Genomic DNA, 26,857 nt, shown 5'->3' with positions numbered 1-26,857 from the left:
GTAGATGATGAAAATATACTCCCTTCACCCCCATTTGGTGAGGGTTCACTTTTGACAACCTAGACAACTTTGAATATCTTAGGTAGTCTTCAAATATGTGTTTAGTATGCTCTCTTCCTCAATGTGGTTGAAGGTGAGATGTCACTTGGTCATGGAAGAAGCTTAGTAGTCTTGAGGTCTTTTTTCGATATCATATAATTTATGCTTGATTCAGGGTTTCTTCCATGGCCAAATGATATCTCATCTTCAAGCACATTGAGAAACAAACCAAAGTTGAATATAAAAGGAACATTGTTTGTCTTTGGAAGAAATTGATACAATTCTAATTGGTATCGATATCTTGATTCTGAGCTTGTTTGTGACTATATGGTTTTATGTTTCTTGTATTTGCTTGGAATTTAATATCTTTGATTGCATGGATGATGATGGGAGTAAGTTATTCTTGGCTCACTTTCTAAATATATTTTTTGTTGGAATTCATAATACGTAATCCATTATTATGAATCCATTAGTTTTATTTGTTATTATTTATGACTTGGGATCATCATTGACATTGTTTTCTGTAATAGATGTATATATTAATGTTACGCAAAGATTGAGAATGCTAAATATAAGTATAATGATGTAGATCATGAAAAATAGTACACAGTAGAACGACCCCATAAAATAAAGCTATTAGCTCACCACAATAATCTGATAGGGTATAACAGTCCTTGTGGTAAGCAAGAAACAGACAAAGACTGGGGGTTGTGAAAAGAAATGCTCAAATACATGTTGGCCATAGAATGAGTAGCTCACATCATATAAATACCAGTGCTGGCCCTGATAGACCTCCAATATCTTCAGATTGCAAGGGATATCGAGAAAATGTAAGCAAACTAGGGTGTAAAAGCTAAATTGAAAACGAATTTGTGGATTATAAATTTATGGATAATCGAGTGTTAAAAGAGCATTCCTTTCTTTTTAGGTATTATGTAACCAATAGTTTTTATCTATTTTGAAAAATATTATTAATTCACAATCTTAATTACTACTGATCCACAATTGTTTTTTAAAATCTTATAGGGGATAAACTTACGTACCAACTAGATATGTTAGACGAAGCTTATAGTAGGGAAATATGCATTTCTTATTTGAAGCTATTTGTAATATAGTGAAATGTTTATAAACATTCTTTTGTGTATTTGTACAGTAGAAACCAAATTTCCCAGGTGATGCATATGTTAAATTGAAGTTCAAAGCTGCAAATGGCAGATTCAGAAAGGATATCAATGAATAGAAAATGGTTTGTAGCCTATTGGAATGTATTTTTATTTTAAAATTTGTTTACTATAATAGCAGTAAATTATGAAGTGGATGCTAGCTCATGAACTTGGTAACTAATGGAGTAATGATGCTTTTGCAGCCCAGAAGAAGTGTATAGTTCATGTAATGAAATTGCAAGACCTGCCTAAACAAGGCCTGAACTATTGCATGGTAGGCCAATGTCACAACATCATCGTCAGTGGATGAATAACGGGATATAGTGACACTATATTGAAAGGTAAAGTAGTCAAGAGGTAGCTCCATGAGGTGTGAAAATCTCTGATGAGGAGGAAGTAAAGTCCTAGTGTGAAAACCTATGATGAGGAGGAAGTGACTAGCCTACTGGCCTGATTTGCATTGTGTTTGTTTCTAATAGATCTAGATCTATTAGAAAATTAAATCTAGATTGTCTAGAACTCTCACATTTTTGGAGCTCCAAGATTGAGATGAAAAAACTAGGTTTTTTCTTTGGGATTCCTTCCTCTCCATTTTTTGTTGATTTGAAGTTTCGGTCCTATGTGCCTAGCTTGAGAGTATGCCATATCAAAATGTTAAGAAGTAGAAGAGAAAAGTCCTTTCATGTTTTGATGTGTTGTCTATATCCAGATAAATGACATTGCAGCTTTACCAGAGTTTTGGATTTCCTTAGCTTCATTGAATTGCTTGATGATGCCAAATCAACTTAAGTTGGAGATCACATTTACACTGACTGAAGTGTATGATATGCAAACCTAGATGAGCTAGTGTTTCTAGATCTGCAAGTATCTTTGATCCTAAAGACCTCTCTCAGAACTTGGGATTCTTCTTCAATCTCTTTGGTGAGGGTTTCGACCTTATCATAACTGTAATTGCTACCCTATTTCCATCTGCCTCACCAGTGATATTGTTACTTTTTCATTGTCTTTATCATGACAACCCATAATAACTTCCTCTTTATCTTTCTCATTATCAATGATGTCATCATGGAGTTTAGTTGAAGTAACAACATCACACTCAGAGTACCTAAAAAATATTTTTGCATAGTCTTTGTGCAACCTTATCTCTCTTGCTGAATTTATTTGGGTAGTAAAAGGTTACAACCAGAATTGAATATTCCATCAAACTGCATATATCAGTGCTTGCACTTTTAGAAAAATTCTCCATTTATCTGCAGACTCAATTTTTAAGCCTCCTAGAACCCTAATCCTATTCTACAGAAGCTGTTGACCAATTAGTAAACCTAAAGTCCATGACAAACAACATTATTTGTTATATGCGCCTTGAATTCCCCTAAATTTTTCTAGATAACACAACCGAAGGTGTAGTGTTGTTCATGATGCTCCCCCACTGTATGAAAGCTTGAATCTTGTATACACCCTTTTTTTTATGAGATTCGAGATCCCAATACTCACTTGCCCAATGGCCGCCCTCTGCCCCTTCTATTCAACTTCAAACCAAAGGGTAAGAACATGATGCTTCTGGCTTGATGTTGATTTTTCAATGATTGTTTTATCAATAGTTATGTTTTTATTAAATTATGCTAGAAGTTTCTTGCAAAAATTAAGGGAGCTACTCCTAAGCTTCTTCAAAAGCTGATTCATAAGCATGCAAGAAAGCAATGTTCACACCTCAACCCCTTTTTGGATAATTTGGCATAAGTCGATGGCCTCATGTAGATTTCTGATTGCTAACAACGTGTTCATGTTTGGAATATGGAATATAAAGAACATATACTTGAGGAAATTTCGGGCCATGTCGAGCATTTTACCAAATTTGTACCAAAAGATAGTGTAGCATGTTGATCATTCTCATTATGCAGAAATCTTGCAATCGTGTTTCTTCTCTTTACAGGCTCTCTTAAGCTCCCACTAGGATCAGATTTCATCCCCAGCTATCACTACCTAGTATTTGGGGTGGACTAAAAGGTCTTCTGATCATTAGTGTGAAAACTACATAAAGTTTGAGATCGATATGTAAATTACTATTATCAAACACTGTAAATTTAGGATTTTATTTTTTATGCAGTTGGAAAATAGTAAGGCTAAACAATAAGGTTTCTTTGTGTAAGTTCAGTAATATGGTTAAACTTATAATAGTCGTGCTTCAAAAAAGCACTTTTGAATGGTCTAAGTAGTTTCCTGCTAAGCGAGGAATAGAAGGCCCAATTCAGCTTCAGTTCAACATTAATGCATGAATAACTACGATGTTGCAGTAAGTTATGTAAGCCCAATTATTTTGAATACTGGAGTTGTTTAGTATGTTTTAGAATACCCTTTACTAGCCCTGGGTATGATGTTCTCGTACTTCTCTATCTTAATGTATTTATGTATGGATTTGAATTAGACATTCTAGCAAGAGATGAATGTGGACTTGTAGAAGAGACGTGCTAGTCAAAGTTGAATTTGAATTCACATAGAAGACATTGAGAAATAGGTGCAAAGGATGAAACTAACATCTTGTCAAGGCATGTGTGAAAGGATGAAATCATGTGAGAGTCAAAATTAGGTCATTTTTTCTATCATTTATCGTACAACTTTGGAATCACAAATTATTTTCATCTCCTAGGGTGTGTGCATTACAACAGTATGTTACATTAACTTGCTATCAATACATTTTATCATCTTCTTAATAGTTTTTTGTTGCATCATGCAATCATTACTGCAAAAACGTTTTGATTTCGTAGGGGTGACCAGAGTCCTACAACCTGGGCACCAAATATTGCAAACATCTAAAGAACTACAAGAGCATTAGACAAATGGAAATGGTAACGGACTGCATAGCTTCATGGACAAGGTATATTGTCTTTTAAATGTTGAAATTGAACAATATATATTCCTTTATCTAATATAACTTAAATGGCCAATAATTCAAAATTTGATCTATGCCAGCTGTTAGTGTTAAATGGATGTTCATAAACGGCCTTAGACTTTAGTGATAAATGGTTGTTTATAGGAGCTGCCTAAACCTGTAGCAGACTTCACTCCCTTGTTGAAGTCTGATGTACAATTCAGTCAGAGTGTTGATTGATCTGAAACTCTGACTGTTTTGGATGATATGGTTTAATTTAAAATTAGGCAAAACAAACCAATGGAATCATTCCACCATAGAGAACTTTGACTATGCCTGAAATTCCTGTTGGATTCTAGTCAAATTTGTGGTTGGAAAGAGGGTCTAGCTAATTTTATTTTGTTAAACTGGTTGTGTTAATGGACAATCAGATGATTGTTGGTGTGAGCATAGCCATGATGCTCAGGGATTGTAATAGAATTACAGATAGAGTAAAATTATCCACTTGTTGTAGATTAGTTTCTTTAGTTGGAACCTAGAATTATTGATGAGCTAAAAGTAGAGCTTACCGTGTATTGTCAGGTCAATCTCCAATCCCCAACATTTCCTTGGGGCATCAAGGATGTAGAAAATTTCATGGACTCTTAAGGGTCTCAATCTTGAAATATATTCTAGTTCTAGACGAGTGTAGATGAATGCTATATCGATCAAAACCATATGTTATATTATATCTATAATCTAATTCCATCTGGTCTTACTTGTCACTTCATATTGATTTTAAATTTTATTAATTTGGTATATTCCATATACAATACATGTAGTAAAGCCACTTGGACACAAGAAACAAGATGCCCAAACATTTGCATTATAGGTAACTTGATGTCAATAAATTTGATCACCTTCTTGATAGATTTCTGTTGCAACATGCAATCATTACCATACAAGGAATTGACCATTTGAAATATGATAACTACTATAAGGGTGGCACAAATCCTTGGTATAGCTTCATGAAACAAAATTTCCATTCATGGCTATAGACTTTTGTATTGACCTCATATAAAAACAATACAAGTACTCAAAACCAAGTGAAGCTCTTAGCAAGGTAGACCACCCTATATTCTATTCACTGGGTGAAGGCTAAGAATAATTTATAAACAATAATCTATCTTTAATCAAAAAAGCAATTCTTTGACAACAAAAAAGCTCTGATTCGGCAGGGGTGACTAGAGTCCTGGAGCTTGGGCACCCAAGATTGCATACAGCGAAAGAACTAAAGGAGAAATTAGATAAATGGAAAAGGTAATGGACTACATAGCTTCATGGACAGGGTATATTTTCTTTTAAAGGATGAAATTGAACACTATAAATTCTTTTGTCTAATATAACTTAAATGGCCTTGAAATAATATTTTGAGTATAAATTGTTTCTCCCAACATTACATCTAGAGCTGACCAGGATGACTAGTGAGCATCTTATCTAAGGACTAGTGGATGAAAGGATAAATTCACAACTCTATTGATTTCATATAACTTATCATGATGCTGCTACCAACATTTGATGATAATTTTCAATATGAAGTGTCATTCTTCTCGAATTTATGCCTTACATCATTTCCTTTGCAACATGTGGTGCAAATACTAGTTGTAACCCTCTTTCTTTATGTTATTGATGTTTTTCTTTTGGCTAGGAGTCGTTATGGCCACTAATAATGTGAAGACTAAATTCATGACATTTAAATCCGAAAAAACCACTTATGATACTTTCATATATTACAACAACTACTTGGAAGAATTTCCACCACACAAAATATCTTCAAATCTATATCCATCATAAGCCCCATTAGTATTATCACAATGAGAAAAGGATAAATGGAAAATAGATAAATTATTATGGGCTAGAAAATAACTATAAGTTTGCACATTTTTAGATATAGCATAAAAATAAACTCTTCCTTGAGAATATTATCAACATGTTGAAGGCTCATATGGCTAGAATGATATCAGCATGTCGAAGACTCATATGGCTAGGACCTTTGATATGAAGGATATAATGGTAGAAAAACAAATCATAGGCATAGAAATACATATAAACAAGAAAAATTGTAAGCTTGAGTTTTCACAATAGGATTATAACAATAAAATACTTGTAAACTTAAAAATAAATAATATGAAACTTTTAAATATCCTTTTAGCTTCTCATTTTAAGATTTCTTTAGTTTTATCTCCTAGGAATGAGTAAGAATAGAATTATATGTTTCATGTACCATATGCTAATGTAGTAATAAGTTTGATGTATGCGTTGATATATACTATAGAAGATATTTTATATGAAGTGGGTGTTGCTTGCAGGTACATGGAAAATCTGGAAAGAGAGTATTGAAATGAAGTGTAACAAGCAATTTGGTATCTTATAGGAATAATTGATTATTGCAACAAATTTAATTATTGTAATGATTTTCTTAGCAGTAATGTTGATTTATATTTGGTAGGTAATTTGGACAATAGGAGATCCACTTGAGGTTATGTGTTTACTCTTGCAATAGAATTTATTAGTTGGAAGTGAAAGCTTCAAGAAACAATTGTTTTATCCACTACCAAGGCAAAATATATCCTTGATTCACATGCTTTCAAGGAGAAAATTTGGTTGAATGGGCCTTTTGGGTGAGCTTGGAAGAATGTAGGATGATTTAACTACATTTTGTGATAATCCATATTATCATAGTAAGACTAGGCGTATTAATATTGGGTATCATTTTGTAACACAAATTATTGATAGAGGTGGAGTATCTCTTAAGACGGTCCACTCTCAAGAAAAATTGTAGACATGTTTACAAAGTCAACATTGTAATAGAAATTGTGGTGGTGTCTAGCTTACCTTTGTTTATAGAAGAGGTGATGAAAGGGCTTGGAAAAGATATCAAGTAAATTTCTGTGGACGTGAAGATTCTTAGAATTTGTGACAACATTTTTTTTTTGTAATGCTTGGTAGGGCCGTCGATTTTCTATTATGTATATGAAGCAAATTTACACCACATAGTTTTACTTGGTGGCCTCAACTCGCCCCAACGGGAAATCGAGTCTATTCGCCATCGGTCAGCATTATACGCCATCCAAAAACATAGCTTCTTTAGTTTTTCTAGTAGAGCTAGGTATGTTTCAGTCTCATGATAACAAACTTCATAACTATAACATCTAACATATGCAACAGAAAATTTAAATGCTATCCGCATAAACAAAATCTAAGCATAGGTAGACTAATCTTGCTTGTAATTTTGCTCCTAAGTGTCAGAGGCTACCGGGGTAGGATCTTCTACAGTTTCTTCTGGAATTCCAAAGATCTCCCCAATGCATGGGATGCATTTGTCAATACGGTCCATCCTAACATCCTGTTTATGTAGCTGGAATAGGATCTTCTCCATGTCTCTCTTGTAGTTGGGAGGGCCCTGCATGGTAACTTCCATCCCGATAGAAATTTTCTCAAGTGCTTTGCCTAGCAGACTTTTCATCAGAAAATACAGGTATAGGGTGTGCTTAAACTGTTTAATTCACCCTCTTGTCGTTCTTGGGTCAGGCACCATTGTTGTCCAAACCTCATTTTCATCATCTGGTTCCATCTCATTCTTCACCTGGTCTTCCCAACCATCTATCAGTTTTCAGATTCCCTCATCCACTTCCTTTTTGTAAGTTGCGGTTGCCTCAGCTATGATGTGTTCGACGACCTTGCAACCCCTGTGGCCATCCGTCCTCCTTGGGAATTTGGTTGCCTGGGGTTCCGGGCCTTTGTCGCCCCAGCCACGGCCACATCGTGCTAGAGCCATGCCCTGCCAACTTATAACTTGTTTACAGTTCAACATCGTTAAATTCAGTACCTCCTTCATCGCAACGCAGTGCAAGTGTGATATCTAGACTTCACTACCATGCTTGTCTTGCATCGGGCAGAGGCACCGCTGTGCCCACAAGTGGGTAGTGGTTATGGAAATTAGGCAAGAGTCCCTGAGCTTATCTCCCTGCCTCGCACCCTTACCTTGGTTCTAGTATTGGTCACCATCTTGCAGCCATATCCTAGCTCACAGACCCATTTGTAGCCAGGTGTTGCTAGTGCTCCCATACTCACAGAGCCTTGCCTCTGCCTGCCAGTTCCAGTCCGTTTTTAGCTCACCTCTTCGCCTCTCATGCCCTCCGGGGTCCCTGGAAATTCCCCTATGGTCTTGCCTTGCAATTTTCTCGGGTTCGCTCAGCCAATTTTCAACCATGCTAACATCCCAACTCGAAGGCTGGTCACTCTAGAGCGACCTTGTATTGAGGCTCCTCGCGGTGCCCACCATGTCATAACCCCAAATTCTGCTCAAGAGTAGAGTCAAAATAGTGCAGAGCCAGGTGAAATATCCCCTTGTCTACCCTGGTTTCTCCCTGGTTAAGCCGAGCCTCATTAGAGTGGCCTCGCGCCCCTCGCTCCTTCCCAACAACTTTCTCTCCAACTCATGGGATTTCCCTTGGAACCCAATGAAGGCATACGAATTAAACAGTGCTAGGGCCAGACTACATACGGGATGGTCGAAGCTTGCCCTCAACCTTCGCTACTTCTCCTCCCTTCCGCTTTGCTTCCCCTTCCTTCCCCACTATACCTTACGCCTTCCCTGCACGTCCAAGACACCTTCCTCCTTCGCCACCTTCCCTTATGTCATCCTCCGCCACCTTGCCAGCCCACCTCCCATGCAATCAAGGCAGAGGACACCGTACTCCCTACCTTGAGCATGTGGGGTGTGGCTGCAATCAATTTCATTGTCCAGTCCATGTCCACTCAGGTCCGGCACCTTTGACACCGCACTCATCCTGATCATGGGAATTTATGACAACAAAATTAAAAACAATTGTAAAAAAACAAAAAGTTACATCATGTGGATATTTTGGAAGCTTGAATAACACTGTTCCTTTTTAAAACTTATATAAATTTATATAACAAATGTAATGGCCCCACGATAAAATATATCTAGCGCAGCCAAAGAGATGATTAGAGTGGGTTGTAAACTTAGATATATCAAGGCAGCCCAGAAGATGGGTGGAGTGGGTTGTAAGCTGAAATTTCTTCTTGATAAATAAAATACCTTACCTTACACAATATTAGTCTTTAAACATGTAAAATTCATGTTATGTGAATTATTCATTGCGTCATTATTTCTCTTTTATTAATATCTTACACAATATTAGTCTTTAAACAAATAAAATTCATGTTATGTGAATTATTCATGTCATCATTATTTCTCTATTATTAATATTATCTGCAGCTTATACTTTGATATCTATAAAATGTTCAAAAAATATTATCATATTAGAGTGAAAAAATATGGAAATTTTATTACAACAAACCAAATCCTACCCTTCTCCTCAATATAACCATTCCAAAAACCATGAAACACAGATCACAACCATGGAAAATGGTATAATTTTTCAACTATATTGATAGACGATAAAATTTGCCAGAAATGTAAAATGCTTCCTGCCAAAACGACGTTGGTCAGTTTCCCATATTATTTTGGACAGTTCATGCATTATGACTTTGGCCTCCTTTTACATCGTTACATCGCTTTTCTTTTTCGGGGGATGCAGCGTCTCCATATAATAAAATCAATGGGTTCACATTAGTGTGTGTGATTGCCTCAAAGAGACGTTTGTGTTGTATTCAGAGATGCTTTAGATTTTTGATTACTTATATCTTTTTAAGGCATAGCAGTTGACGTATAATGATTAGAGATTTTCAAAAATTAGAAAGATTCACATCACAGAGTGATCAATCTTTTTCATGTGTAAAAATTTTTGAAGTGTAAAATATAATGTAATATTTTTTTTATTGTTTATATTTTATTTTTAAAGATTAATAGAGTATATATAAAATTAATTAAAAAAATTAATTATATATATATATATATTATTTAAAATATAATTTTTAATTTTTAATTTTATTTTAAAAAGATATTGATGCTCTGCTTTAATATAAAGACATAATATTTCTATAAAAACATTATGATGTATTAAGAACAAATAGTTTCACATAAAATGTAAAAATATCATTTATAGGATATCAATAACAAAAAAAAATGATTGAGGTGATTTTCTTTTATTGTAAATTTTAAATGGATTTAATTGAAGATATAGATTGTGAAGATGAAGATATAGATATTTTGCAACAAGAATAAGTTGTAAGTTTTTTCTGGATTCCCTATTATTCATGTTTCTGCTATCATGGTTATTATGAAATTTAGAAAATTTTGGTTCATAGATCATGCTTTTTAAATATATTATTGTATATAAATTCAGTATTATTGTACTGTTTCACATCTGTCTACTGTTCTATGGTATCCATTATGAAATTAGATGTTATGCTCGCTGATTAATTTGTTCAAGGGCCTATTTTTCTAATCAATCAATATTTTGTTGTGGAATTAACGGTATCTTGAGGGTTATTTGCATACCGAATAGTTTAATGGTGGTTAATGTGGAACCTCCTAGGCCATGTTGAGAAAATGCTTGCCTATAATGATGAAGTGCGCTCAAGTCTTAGGTTAGGGCTACTTAATTTTGAAACAATGACAATGTGGAAAATGTCCATTGCCAGTTTTAGATGTTCTACTCACTGATTCAATTTTTAGAGGGCCTATTATGTTACTTTAACTAATGTTTTTCTTTGTTTTATACTAATATTTTGTCTTTAATGCATTGATTTAATTTGAGACAATTGATGCATACAATCATGGAGATATGTTTCAGCATTAAGTTTGGCCAACTCATTTCCAGGAGGACAGTTTGGGCAATGTTCATCGAACATCCACAAGATAGACATTAGAAAATGATTTACTAAGAAAAATTTGTCCCCAACCAAGTAAGATAGACATTACCATTGATTATGACAAAAAAGAATTTCTATGGCCATGAGGCCATTATTTGGAAAAATCACGCATTCACAATATCAAACTATTGTGAAACTCACGAATTCATGTTGACACTTTTCTTGACTTCATAAGGCATAATTGATTCCACTGTTTTAGCCTATTATAAAGGTTCTCGATACAAGCACCTTACCAAAACTATGGTCAACTACCTTCTAACCAGTGTGAGAAGATGATCACATAAATCTAAGAATTTGTGTCCATATATTTCATTGTATTTCAAGACATAGATTTTTCGTCCATTTCCATTCATTAATTGCTTTCTTATTTATTCATTTGGAACAAAAATGAGGTTCTCCTTCCACACACTTGCATATGTATTCGCTTTCATTCTAACCAAGTAGGTTGGGCCGGGAATGAATGCCAAGATAACAAAAGGTAACTTGGACTCCTCAACTGAGTTGGTGAAGTGTTGGACCTGAAAGGTCAACCCTTTTTTTGCTTGCTGGAAGGGTTTGGGACATTTATAATTTTTGGGTCATTAAATGTGGGATATTCTCCAATAAGAATAAGTTACAAGCTTTTTCTGGATTACCATGTTATTCATGTTTCTACTGTCATGGTAACTATGAAATTCTTGGTTTATAGATCATGCTTTTTAAATACATTATTGTATATAGATTCAATATTATTGTATTCTTTCATGTCTATATCCTATTCTCTGGTATCCATTTTGAAATTAGATGTTCTGCTCACTGATTAAATTTTCCAAGGGCCTTTTCTTTAATCAATCAATATTGTGTTGTGGAATTAACTATATCTTGAGGGTTGTTTGCATACCAAATAGTTTAATAGTTTAATATTGGTATGTCGTTCCTCTGTTTTTCTTTGCCTCTTCATATCCTCTTTTTCCTCTTCATTTTACCCTTCTTCGTATCCTCCTCTCCACATTCATTTCATGATGATAAAAAATCTCTCTTGGATTTTAGGAATGAAATAACGAGTGATCCATTGCAGAGACATATACAATGTTTTAATGGAAAACCCTAAAATAGATCACTTCCACATCTCAAAGAAAACACTGAGGTAAAACATAGAATGTTAATTCAAGAGTGGAAGGCAAATACTCAGACTTCGTATTTAATCTCCATAGAATATTTATTTTCAATAATTCTTTATATGTCACGATTTCTTCTCAAATCTATGCTTTACATCGTTTCCTTTACAACATTTAATACAATGTCTAATTGTAATTTCTAGATCACTTATTTTAAGTATAATAATATATTTGAGCCAGAAAATTCATGTTTTAAGCCTAGCACTACACGGAAATATGTTTTTCTGATTGTGAATAATTAAATATCACAATAGCCATTGATCTAGTAATAGAGAAATTACATTATGATAACTAGAATTCAAAGTTGCTAATGTTATAGTTTCTGGATCACTTAACATGTCATAAGTATGGTAATGTATTTGATTGGGAGAAATCATGTTAATAGTAATATACGGAAAGATCATTTTTTCCTCTAGATTAATATGTAAAGAGTTAATGGAATAATATTATATAGTTTTACATAAATAAATTTATAATTTTCTTTGTGCATAAAATTTCTAAGTTAAAATAGGTATACATTGAAAATGACTAATTAATTAATAATAATTCTCAGAATAAATAAAATTTATTATTTAATAAATAATATTATAAAATATAATATGTATTAATTAAAATTACTAAATTTATTTATCTTAACTTTTTTATGTTTTGGTTTTTTATCTAAAATAATTTTTCCCTATAGATTAATATGTAAAGAGTTAATGGAATAATATTAGATAGTTTTACATAAATAAATTTATAAAATATTATATGTATTAATTTAAATTACTAAATTTATTTATCTTAACTTTTTTATGTTTTGGTTTTTACTCTAAATATTATTTTTATAAAATTATTATTTATATTATTTAAAATATATTTTATAATTCAAATTTATAATTTTAATATATATTTTTTTAATTTACAAATAATTAATTAAAAATATTAGTATTTCAATATATTATATCTTAAATAAAGTTAATTCATATAAAGTTGATTCATATTTTGTAGGTAATTTGGACAAGAGGAGATATACTTGAGGGTATGCTTTTATTTTTGTAGGATAATTTATTAGTTGGATGTAAGAGATTCAAAAAAGAGATGTTCTATTTATGATAGTCATAATGTAGGTGTATTGATATTGGGCATCATTTTGTAACAAGAGTTATCGATGGAGATGTGTATATCTTAAAATGGTCCACACTCAAAAAAAATTGTAGACATGTTTACAAAGCCAGTGTTGTTATAGAAGTTGTGGTGATGTTCGACTTATTATCACAATCACCCACACCATAAAGATGACAGAATGTTCCAGGAATATGTTATATACATGCACATCAATCCCAAAACAAAACAAATGCATGAGATTTTGTGTTTTTCTTAATTTTTATTATTATTTTTTAATAATCACCTCCAACCAACTTTGATATATTAGTTTAGTCAACCAATTTAATGAACCAAAAATTCAAAATTATAATTATAATTATATATTCAATTAAGGTTATCTCAAGTGGTTGGCATAATGACAATTATCTTCCCCACCTAGGTTAAAATCCCTGCAAGTGACATGATGAGCTATAATTCCTTTGGTAAATATTGTTGTATTGGCTTGGTACTAGCAAGCTCACTCTAACCTAGTACTAGAAACCTCACTCTAATTGATTGGTACTAGCAACCTCACTCTAATTGTTAGGCTCAAAGAGAGGTTGATTTCTTTCCTCACACACACACATCCTAAAAATCTTTTTAATAATTAAAAATACCATAGTCTACCTGCTATAACTTTAAAAACACATTTTAAACATTTAAAAATCATGATCTAATCAAACAATTATTTCAGTGAAAAGCTCCAAAACTTAGAATAGTTAGACAAAACCATTAAAAATTATTTAAAAAATTACAAGATTTAAAATAATTTATCTTAATCAATTTCTTTTAACAACTAATCATTATAATCCCATTTTAATCAAGTAATTTTGATGACTAGTCAATTGATATAATCACTACATGGGAGGGATTAATAAATATATAATGCACTAAATTTTCTAATTATCTTTATCTTTGATGTTTCATTATTTTTTAACTTTCTTTAACTTTAATTTATTTTTCTAATTATTATAAAAATAAATGTGAAAATATGTAAATATTCGTAATCATAGTCATAATATGGTGTAAATTATTTATTAATTAATTTGCATGCTAAAAGAGCCAAAGAAAAACAAGGTTTAAGAGACATTACTCAACTATGGACCATCTTGTTACTCTTAAGATAAATTTTGAGGAATGGTGCAATAATAAACCTAAGTTCTTCTATTGCTTTCTTAAATTTAAAAATATTTTGACACCATTCCTAAGATGGTGCTATGGAAAAGGTGAGAATATTAATGGTTCCTCTTGAGTTGAGCGTTTGTGTGACAAGGTTGTATGAGAACATTATATCCAACATTAGGACCACTAAGGCCTGGTCAAAAGAAATTGACTGCAATATCAGATTCAAGCAAGGGTGTCCCTTATCCCCTTGGCATATACATTGATGAGCTATAAGTGTGTTTGGAGGACGGAGGTTGTGTTGGCCCCATACACTTGTATAGTCATAACTCTTCTACTTTATGCTATAATATTGCTCTTTTGGAAAGAATCCAATATGATATTAACAACCAACTAAGAACCCTCCAAGATTTCTACTCCAAGATATGTATAATTGTTAATATTGAAAAAAACTAAAGTGTTGATAATTAAATCCAAAAGTATCACCTATGATACTTTAATTTATGATAACAACTACTTAGAGGAAGTACATTCATGCAAATATCTAGGAATCAACATCCATCATAAGTTGAATTAAAATTATAACAATGAGAAAATGATAAATGGAGTTTGGAATGTTTATTGTGGGTTGAAAACAATTGTAAGTTGGGAGATCCTTGGATATAGGGAAAAAACTCCTCTTTGAGATTATCTTAACTCCTATTATTTCACATGTATTTGATGTGTGGGGTTGGAGTACATCCTTAGATTCTTAGAGGAAGATTGATCAGATTCAAAAGTAGCTTATAGCCTTCAATATCAAGATTAAAGGAAATACCCAATATTCTATTCTCCTGATTGAAGCCATCCTTTCCCCCATTGAAAGCATGGAAATTACTAGGTACCTTGTGGAAAGGAATAATTTATGCAACATGCAAGTGAAGAGAATTCCTAAAATTAATTCTAAATCTAGTAAAAACCTCTATGTGCCACTCAAGTGAGGATGACATAAGGATGCACAAGCTTGGCTAAGACATTGGGGGATAAAGGAGGATATCATTTTGTAGAATAAGGATAATATTAAACATATTATTACTTTCCCATTTAATGTGCATTTGTGGGGTAATAAAGAGTTAGAGGGAAAAAAAGAGTAATATATTATAAGGAGGTCATCAACCTCAATCTAGAAAACCAAAATTATCTTTTTGTCTTAACTAGTGTTAAGAAAAAAATGAACATTTCTAAAATTCATGAGCTCCACAATAAAACTGGGAGTTGGTAGATTCCCAAAACATGTTGGAATGGAAGAGTTTATCACCCTTGCGATGCCAAGAGCACTGAAGATGGAAATCACTTTCTCTTAAATTTCCTTTTTTATACTCACATTTGATCTAATTTTCAAAATATTTTTGTTGATACTAACCTTCTTGACCTTTTAAGTTTGAAAAAAATTGGCAATCTCGGAACACTTCTCTCACTTATTTTCGAGTACAGAAAGAAAATGTTAAATAATTCTAATTAACCTCTTACCTCCTTAACGCTTAGTATACCATCTAGGTATTTTTGGATGTTAATGATCACCATCATCATCATTAGAAGTTTGATTCCTTTATAACCAGGCATGATTATAGTAGCAGTGAATATGGGAAAAAGCATGGATGATATCAGCATGTTGAAGACTCATATGGTTAGGACCTTTGATGTGAAGGATATAATGGTAGAAAAACAAATCTTAGGCATAGAAATACATAGAGACAAGAAAAATTGTAAGCTTTATTTTTCACAATAGAACTATAACAAGAAAATGCTTGTAAAATTCAAAATAAATAATATGAAACTTATAAATATCCTTTTAGCTTCTCATTTTAACATTTCTTTAGTTTTATGTTCTAGTAATGAGGAAGAAGAGGATTATATGTCTCATGTATCATATGCTAATGTAGTAAGAAGTTTGATGTCTGCGATCATATATACTAGAGAAGATATTTTATATGAAGTGGGTGTTGCTCGTAGGTGCATGGAAAATCTGGAAAGAGAGCATGGAAATGGATTGTAACAAGTGATTTGGTATCTTAGAGGAATAAGTGATTATTGCAACACATTTAATGGTTGTAGTGATTTTATTTTCAGTAACGTTGATTCATATTTGATAGGTAATTTCGATGTGAAAGCTTCAAGAAACAATTGTTTTATCCACTACCAAGGCAAAATACATCCTTGTCTCACATGCTTGCAAGGAGGAAATTTGATTGAATGGGCCTTTTGCGTGAGCTTGGAAGAATGTAGGATGATTTAACAATATTTTGTAATAATCCATATTATCATAGTAAGACTAGGCGTATTGATATTGGGTATCATTTTGTAACACAAATTCTTGATAGAGGTGGAGTATCTCTTAAGATAGACCACACTCGAGGCAATTTTGTAGACATGTTTACAAAGCGGCGTTGTAATAGAAATTGTGGTGGTGTCTAGCTTACCTTTGTTTATAGAAGAGGTGATGAAAGGGCTTGGGAAAGATATCATGTAAATTGTTGTAGAGGTGAAGATTCTTAGAATTTGTGACAAACAAATTATAAAAAATTGTAAAAATAAAATAAAATTATATCATGTGAATATTTTGGAAGTTTGAATAACATTGTTTGTTTTCAAAACTTATGTAAATTTATATAACAAACGTAATGGCCCCATGATTAAATATATCTAGGGCAGCTAGAGAGATTATTAAAGTGGGTTGTAAACCTAGATAGATATATCAAGGCAACCTGAAAGATGGGTGGAGTGGGTTGTAAGCTGGATTTTCTTCTTGATAAATAAAATACCTTACTTTAAACAATATTAGTCTTTAAACATGCAAAATTCATGTTATGTGAATTATTCATTGCGTCATTATTTCTCTATTATTGATATCTTACACAATATTAGTCTTTAAACATGTAAAATTCATCTTATGTGAATTATTCATCGCGTCATTATTTCTTTATTTTAAATATTTCTTTATTATTAATATTATCTGTAGCTTGTATAAAATATTAACATACTTTAACATCTACAAAACATTCAAAAAATATTATCATGTTGGGGTGGAAGAACATGAAGAATTGGCTACAACAAACCAAATCTTACCAGTCTCGTCAATATAACCATTCCAAAAACCATTAATATTTCCATATCTTCTTGATAGTTGTAATTACCTTATGATTTTTCTAATACAATTAGAAGATATTGACTTTCACAATTATTTTTATTTTAAATTTGATTAAAACAAAATTAATATTAATATTTTTCTATTTATTTAAAAATATCATTTAAAAGATATTAATAAATTTTTTTATTTTTTTAATATATATTTTTCCATTTTAAAATTATTAGGAAAATTATTAGGAAGTATTTTCAAATTCTCAAAGTAATTAATTCAATATTAATATAAAAATTTATATTATAAAAGAAAGGTATAATATAAGCAACTTATGAAAATCCATACCACACAACCTTTCTGAATGCTACACTCTATGGTTGGAAAGATGAAAGCGTATGTTATATAAATGTGCCAATCCGGGATTTACTAAACCAAAAAGAGGCTGAAACACAGATCACAACAGTGGAAAGTGGTATCATTTTTCAACTATATTGATAGACACGATATTAATATGGAAATTTCGATTATTTATTACCAAGTATGAAAGAGAGGTATAATATAAGCAACTTATGAAAATCCACACACACAACCTTTCTAAATGAAAATTCATGTTTCTACTGTCATGGTAATTATGAAATTAAGAAATTCTTGGTTTATAGATCATGCTTTTTAAATATATTATTGTATATAGAATATTATTGTATTGTTTCATGTCTATATCTTGTTCTCTCGTATCCATTTTGAAATTAGATATTTTGCTCATTGATTAAATTTTTCAAAGGCCTTTTTTTTAATCAATCAGTATTGTGTTGTGGAATTAACTATATCTTGAGGGTTGTTTGCATACCAAATAGTTTAATAGTTTAATAGTGGTATGTCGTTCCTTTGTTTTTCTTTGTCTCTTCATATCCTCTTTTTCCTCTTCATTTTCCCCTTCTTCATATCCTCCTCTCCATATTCATTTCATGATGATCAAAAATCTATCTTGGATTTTAGGAATGAAATAATGAGTGATCCATTGTAGAGACATATACAATTGTTTAATGGAAAACCCTAAAATTGATCGCTTCCACATCTCAAAGAAAATACTAAGGTAAAACTTAGAATGTTAATTCAAGAGTGGAAGGCAAATGCTGAAACTTCGTATTTAATCTCCATAGAATATTTATTTTCAATAATTCTTTATATGTTACGGTTCTTCTCAAATCTATTTCTTACGACATTTCCTTTACAACATTTAATACAATAGCTAATTGTAGTTTCTAAATCACTTATTTTAAATATAATAATATCTTTGAGGCAGAAAAATCATATTTTAAGCCTAGCACTACACGGAAATATCTTTTTCTGAATGTGAATAATTAAATATCACAATAGCTATTGATCTAGTAATAGATAATTTACATTACGATAACTAGAATTCAAAGTTGCTAATGTTGTAGTTTCTAGATCACTTAACATGTTTTAAGTATGGTAATGTATTTGAATCGGAGAAATCATGTTAATAGTAATATACGGAAAGATCATATTTGCGTGTAGATTAATATATAAATTAATTTATAACTTCGTTTGTGCACAAATTTTTTAAGATAAAATAGGTATACATGGAAAATGACTAATTAATTAATAATAGTTATTAGAATAAATAAAATGTATTATTTGATAAATAATATTTTTTTATTATAGAATATAATATGTATTAATTAAAATTACTAAATTTATTTATCTTAACTTTTTATTTTTTGGTTTTTTTTGGTCTAAAATAATTTCCCTGTGGATTAATATGTAAATGGAATAATATTAGATACTTTTACATAAATAAATTTATAACTTTGTTTGTACACAAAATTTCTTAGATAAAATAGGTATATTGATATTGGGCATCATTTTGGAACAAGAGTTATCGATGGAGATGTGTATATTTTAAAATGGTCCACACTCAAGAAAAATTATAGACATGTTTACAAAGTCAATGTTGTTATAGAAGTTGTGGTGGTGTTAGACCTATTATCACAATCACCCACACCATAAAAATGACAAAATGTTCCAAGAATATGTTACATACATGCACATCATTCCCAAAACAAACAAACGCATGACATTTTGTGTTTTTCTTAATTTTTATTATTATTTTTTAATAATCAACTCCAACCAACTTTGGTATATTAGTCTAGTCAACCAATTTAATGAACCAAAAATTCAAAATCATAATTATGATTATATATTCAATTGAGGTTATCTCAAGTGGTTGGCATAATGATAATTATTTTCCCCTCATAGGTTAAAATCCCTGCAAGTGGCATGATGAGCTATAATTCCTTTGGTAAATATTGTTGTATTGGCTTGGTATTGGCTTGGCTTTGGCCTCCTTTTACTCCGTTACATCGCTTTGGTTGGTACTACACATGATGATTAAATCAATGGGTTCACATTAGTGTGTATTTAGAGATGTTTTAGATTTTTGATTACTTATTTCTTTTCAAGCGAAGCCATAGCATGTAGTTGAAATAATATAATATTGAGAGTTTTTAAAAAATTAGAAAGATTTCCCTAGGGATTAATTTTTTTTAAGTGTAAAATATAATGTAGTATTTTTTATTGTTTAAATTTTATTTTTAATGTTGAATAGAGTATATATAAGTGCTACAGTTAATGATAAAATTAATGGGTTCATATTAGTGTGTGTGATTTGCTCAATTGTTTAAAGTAGAGTTTTTGTTGTATTTAGAGATATTTTAGATTTTTGGTTATTTATTTCTTTTCAACGAATAGCATGTAGTTGACATATAATACTGAGAGTTTTTCAAAAATTAGAAAGATTTATAGGGATCAAAATTTTCCCTGTTTAATATTTTTTTAAAGTGTAAAACATAATGTGGTATTTTTTATTGTTTAAATTTTATTTTTAATGCTCGATAGAGTATACATAGGATAAATTAAAAAATTTAACCGTAAAACTTTTTTTTCTATTTAAAACATTATTTTTATTTTAAAAGGTACACATACTATTTTAATATAAAGACATAACATTTCCATAAAAATATTATGATATATTAGGAACCAATGATTTCAAGTTCTTTGGTATCATGTTTTTAATTCATAACTGATGTAATTCACTACCATTTTTAACATAAGATTACTAATATATGCACCAAATAACTATTCAAATAAATACAATAGGCTTTAGATGCATGTTGAGCATGAAAATTTTTCACAACTCTCTCATACTTAGCAAACTTTTCATAAATTTTTGTAACTCTATTTTTTATTTCACTCTTAGGTTTTTTATTAATTGAAGATATAGGTTGTGTTGGCACAACACTTCATTAGTATTGTTGTAACCCTCTTCCTTTATGTTATTGATATTTTCATATAATCACATTTTAACATGTCATATTTATATAAGTGAAAATGTCCATATTTTATATTAGCTATCTAATTATTAATACATAAAGATGTTAATTGAGCGTATTTTAAATGGTTGGGAAGAATAATTGAGACACTCCCTCTCCATGTTCAATTCATGCAATTGACATGATTATCTTCCATTCCTTGTAATAGTTTTATGTTTTGTTATTATTGTTAAAATAACCCTCTTCTTAAATATATTTCTAATCAATTAAAAATTTGTTCAATCATAAGTTTGAGCCATAAAAATCTACATAATTTAAAAAGAAAATCAATAAACTAAATTTCGATTATTTATTACCGAGTATGAAAGAGAAGTATAATATAAGCAACTTATGAAAATCCACACACACAACCTTTCTAAATGCTACACTCTATAGTTGGAAAGAAGAAAGCGTATGTTATATAAATTTGCCCATCTGGGATTTACTGAATCAAAAAGAGGCTGAATGCTAAACGGGCTTCAGATAATTTGTTCAAACTTTAGCATATTTTTCCCGTAAAAAAATCATGAAACACACATCACAACTATATTGATAGACACGATAAAATTTGCCAGAAATGTAAAATGCGGTGTAATCATTTTCGTTTCCCGCCAAAACGACGTTAGTCAGTTTCCCATATTTTGATCTCTTCTCCAAGGCAGCCAGCGAAGTCGACACAGTATTATTTTGGACTGTTCATGCATTATGACATTGGCCTCCTTTTACTTCGTTACATCGCTTTGGTTGGTACTACAGATGATGATAAAATCAATGGGTTCACATTAGTGTGTATTTAGAGATGTTTTAGATTTTTGATTACTTATTTCTTTTAAGGCATAGCATGTAGTTGAAATATAATATTGAGAGCTTTTAAAAAATTAGAAAGATTCCCTAGGGATTAATTTTTTTTAAGTGTAAAATATAATGTAGTATTTTTTATTGTTTAAATTTTATTTTTAATGTTGAATAGAGTATATATAAGTGCTACAGTTAATGGTAAAATTAATGGGTTCATATTAGTGTGTGTGATTTGCTCAATTGTTTAAAGTAGAGTTTTTGTTGTATTCAGAGATATTTTAGATTTTTGGTTATTTATTTCTTTTCAAGGAATAGCATGTAGTTGACATATAATATTGAGAGTTTTTCAAAAATTAGAAAGATTTATAGGGATCAATTTTTTTTTTAAAGTGTAAAACATAATGTGGTATTTTTTATTGTTTAAATTTTATTTTTAATGCTCGATAGAGTATATATAGGATAAATTAAAAAATTTAACCCTAAAACTTTTTTTTCTATTTAAAACATAATTTTTATTTTAAAAGATACACATACTATTTTAATATAAAGACATAACATTTCCATAAAAATATTATGATATATTTGGAACCAATGATTTCAAGTTCTTTGGTATCATGTTTTTAGTGTTAATTTATTCCATATTTTTAAATTCATAATTGATGTAATTCACTACCATTTTTAACATAAGATTACTAATACATGCACCAAATAACTGTTCAATTAAATACAATAGGCTTCAGATGCATGTTGAGGATGAAATTTTTTCACAACTCTCTCATACCTAGCAAAATTTTCATAAATTTTTGTAACTCTATTTTTTATTTCACTCTTAGTTTTTTTATTAATCAAAGATATAGGTTGTGTTGGCACAACACTTCATTAGTATTGTTGTAACCCTGTTCCTTTATGTTATTGATATTTTCTTCTTGACCAAGAGTCATTAAGACCACTAATATTTTCCAGACTAAATTCATGACAATTAAATCCAAAAAATTACTTATGATACTTTCATATATTACAACAACTATTTGGAAGAAGTTCCACCATACAAATATCTTCGAACCTATATCCATCATAAGCCGAATTAGTATTATCGCAATGAGAAAAGAATAAAGGGAGGATAGAAAACTTATTATAGGCTTGAAAATAACTATAGGTTTGCATATTTTTAGATATGGGATAAAAATAAACTCTTCTTGGAGACTCTTATTACTCTTATTATTTTATATGGGTGTGAAGTTAAGGGCTGCAATAACTATAAAGATACATGGAGGAAGATATAACACACCTTAAGGTTTTATAACCGAAAATATCAAGATTAAATGTAACACTCCCTATTCCGTCCTCATGATTGAAGATTGCCTCCAGGTCCCTTTCCATGGCCAATCGTCGGAAATCTCTTCCAACTGATCCCTCCTGCTCACCGTGCTCTTAAAGCCCTTGCTGATAAATATGGCCCCATTTTCTTTCTGCGCTTAGGCTCTCTCCCTACTGTCGTCGTCTCTTCTTCTGACATAGCCAAAGAGTTTCTCAAAATTCATTACTTGATTTTTGCCAGCCGACCTCCAAAAGCCGCTGGGAGATTAACGTTTTTCAACTCTAAAGATGTGGCCTTCGCTCCCTATGGAGATCAGTGGAGGGAAATGAAGAAAATATGCGTGTTAGAACTGCTGAGTGCCAAAAGAATTGAGTCGTTCAAGGGTGTGCGAGAGGAAGAAGTATCTGCGATGATCCGTTCAATTTGGGAGGAGAGTGAGAGCGGAATAATGGGTGTGAATATTAGCAAGGCCCTCTCTACTCTCAACTCCAATATAATTTGGCGGATACTAGCGGGGAGGACATTGACTGTTGATTTCACGATGAATTCCCCGTCTTTGCAGTGTGGAAAGAAACATTAGCAGACAATCATGACAAAGAATGCGCTCTGAAGAAGATATTACGGGTGCATTTTACGACGGCTTTTGAATCATTTAGAATCAGATCACCATTATTTCTGTCTGTCTAACAATTCTACTACGATACCTTTAAGAGTGACAATGTCCACGAGGAGCCGGCTTTTCTGTTATAGAAATTAAAGCAGAGTCACTATGTCACTGTGCTTTTTTGTATAGATTGTTTTATTACTTGAGTTGATACTAGTGAAACTGTGTAACTTATTATATTTTTGGTAATGGATTTTCTCAAACTTTTATTACTTATCAATAATAAAAAATATTAAAAAATATTAATAAAAATTAAATAGGTCAAATTAAAAATTTCATTTTTTATAAAACGCATTCTCAAATAAAATTATTAATATTTAACAAAATAAAAATGTTCAAAAAATAAATAAAATATTCAATTCAATAAAGTCAAATCAAGTCAACAAACATTTTTTGATATTTTGTTTAAATACAATAGTAAATATCATAATTGCATTTTCATGTTTCCAAAAAAAATAAAATTATTATCCAATTATTTCCTCATATACATTTAATATGATTATTTATTCATACTTCTTATGAAATGATTTGATAAAAAAAATTATTAATAATTTTTGTTGCACCTAGAAACACTCTAAAGTTCATTAAGTAACAATGACGCTAATAACATTTCGTTTATAATAAATTAATGATTGTATGTATTAATCAAGTATCTTTCTAGGACGCTGCAAAGGGGAGAAAAAGCGATGGCGGCTAGGGTTTGAAGAATACCTGTTCAAACTGTAGTAAGAGTACCAATTCTGGAGGAAGACAGTGCCAGAGCAGCAGAGCTTCGCAGAAGAGGGCAGGTTCTAACCCTACAGATGAGAAACGTGGGGTCTAACGGGACCCCATCTTATAAACATGAAATGATGCACAAGGGTAAAACTGTAGTGGATGGGGTGCAAATCTCAGGTTCTGAGAAGACAGGAAAGGAGGATCTGACAAATAAAGAAAAGCTAAACAGTGAGGGCAAAGATTCCCCAAAATGAAAAGAAATCATTAGAGGCGACAGCAAAGCTGACAAAGACAAGGAAAACCATACCCTAGAACAGAAATCAAAAGAAAAGGAGCTAAAGGATGAACGATTAGGGAAAAAGAAGGATTCAAACCAAGATAAGGTAGGACAGGAAGGAACAGATTCGGAAGCTAGAAAGAAAGAGACCTAGGGACCATGCAATCCCAAAGCAACTGAAACCCTAAGGGTAATAATGTCTGACCCGTAACTAGATGCGTACAGAGAACATATGGCAGAACATGCAGCGATCTGCAAGTTTATGGGTTTCTGGCCAATAGAATGTGCCCTATGCTTGTGGATCAATCAACAATGGAAACCCAGAGGAGATGTAAGACTCCGCCTAGGAGCCAAAGGCTTCTTTACAGTGGTTTTCAACAATTTGGATGACAAGAATTAGATCCTTGATGGAGGCCCACATTTCTTTGCCTCAGCAGATCTATACATGAGACCTTGGAAGCACAACTTCACACCAGAACAAGAAACCTTCAATAGGTACCAGTCTAGATTCACTTGTTTTCTCTACCCATTGACTACTAGGGACATGCAGCACTTGAACAGATAAGAAATAAGTTAGGAACCTTCATCAAAGCCTCAGAGGCAACATTACAGAAGAGATACACCTCCTGTGCTAGGATCTGTGTCGAGATGGATGTTTCGGGAGCTCTGCATGAGGGTCTATGGTTGGAATACAGAGATGAAGGGTATTTTCAAGCCATAGACTATGAGAAAATCCCATTTCACTGCAGGAAATGTCATGAACATGGCCATCTGATCAGAGAATGCCCAATGAACAAAACGGTGGAGAAACCTAAGGAAAACACAGGGGGTAAGAATAAGGAGGCTTTTATTCGACCTCATGCTAGACAGCGAGCAAACAAAAGACAACAAAATAAAGCAAGTACCTCCTTCAGAACTATAGGCAATGCTTTTGAGGTGTTGGAATCAGAGATGAAACCAGAGGACACCACTCAAGTGCAGGAGCCATTACGAGAATGTCAGACCACAACCACACCAGGGACACAAGAACCCAATTCTAACCATCTTGTTCCGGAACCAACAGAAGGACTGGAAGAGGATTCAAAAATGATGACTAGTGAAATGTGACTCGAGGATATGGAACTAAGAGACATTCTAGAACAGGAAGGAATGGACTTACCAAACATGGTAGAACAATGGAAAAAGAAAGGCATTGAACACATATCAAAAGAAGAGGTGAATAGAATCAACACGTTATTCATAGCAAGACAACAAGCAGAGATGGATATGCAGAGAAGAAGTATGGGAACAACAAAAGGTCTAGGGGTGAGAGCTCAGGGGCTGCATCAAACTACAACCAACCCAAAGCACCGAAAAAAACGAGGACGAAGAACAAACAATGAAGCATTACAAGAGCTAGGTCAAATGCTCCTAAACTCAGGAAAGATGAAAGCCCTTGAGACGTTTACCCTAACCTCCTAAAAATTCCTTTTTATGAAAGTACTTTCATGGAATGCTAGGGGGATAAATAGCTTAAAGAAGTAGAGGTTACTAAAGAAGAAAGTCAAAAAGGAACAACCAGATATAATTTTTTTGCAAGAAACTAAATGCTCCAGCAAAACAATGGAAAACATCATTAAAAAATTGGGCAAAAGGATGGAATGCCTGGAAACAACATGCAATGGATGGGAATGGGGCTTGGTCATTCTTTGGGATCCTCAGGTTATCTAGCTTATATCTTCTAAAGCGGCCAGATCTCACATCTCAACAGGAATCCAAATAGTAGGGAATCCCAACACCTATCTATGTACAAATGTCTATGGCCCTCAAAAACTAGAGGAAAAACTGCTAATGCTTAGAGATCTATCCAACCTGCAGCTGAGATATCCCCAAGCAAAAGCTATTTTTGGAGGAGACTTTAATATGATTACTTCACTTACGGAAAAAAAGGAGGAATCAGAACGCTCAACCGGGATACCGAATCCTTCCAAGACTTCATCAAATCAGCCAAGCTGGTAGACATCATCCCTAAGAGCGGAGTTGTCACATGGAACAATAAAAGAGGGGGTGATAGGCAAATCACCTCTAGATTGGACAGGTTCTTAGTAACTGAAACCATCCTACTGGAAGGGATTACTGTGGATTCGGACATACTACCTAGTGGAGGGTCAGACCACTGGCCCATAATAATGAATGCGGCCATCCTGGGCACACCAAGGAATAAGCCCTTCAGATTTGAAAATTTTTGGCTCAGTCATCCAGAGTTTACATAAAAA

The 26,857-nt window shown here is 32.1% G+C and overlaps 1 pseudogene; it reads left to right on the top strand.

Moving 5' to 3' along the window:
- Positions 1 to 23,524, top strand: part of LOC149252251 (cytochrome P450 750A1 pseudogene) — a 45,077-nt pseudogene extending 21,553 nt beyond the window's left edge.
- Positions 23,525 to 26,857: the final 3,333 nt, after the last annotated feature.

The sequence above is a fragment of the Pinus tabuliformis genome, chromosome 7 (assembly GCF_031772625.1).
Source record: "Pinus tabuliformis cultivar Carrire ecotype Pingquan chromosome 7, CPIR1, whole genome shotgun sequence".
Taxonomy (NCBI): Eukaryota; Viridiplantae; Streptophyta; class Pinopsida; order Pinales; family Pinaceae; genus Pinus; species Pinus tabuliformis.
Note: the sequence above shows the minus strand (reverse complement) of the source record. Positions and strands in the feature narration are given on the sequence as shown.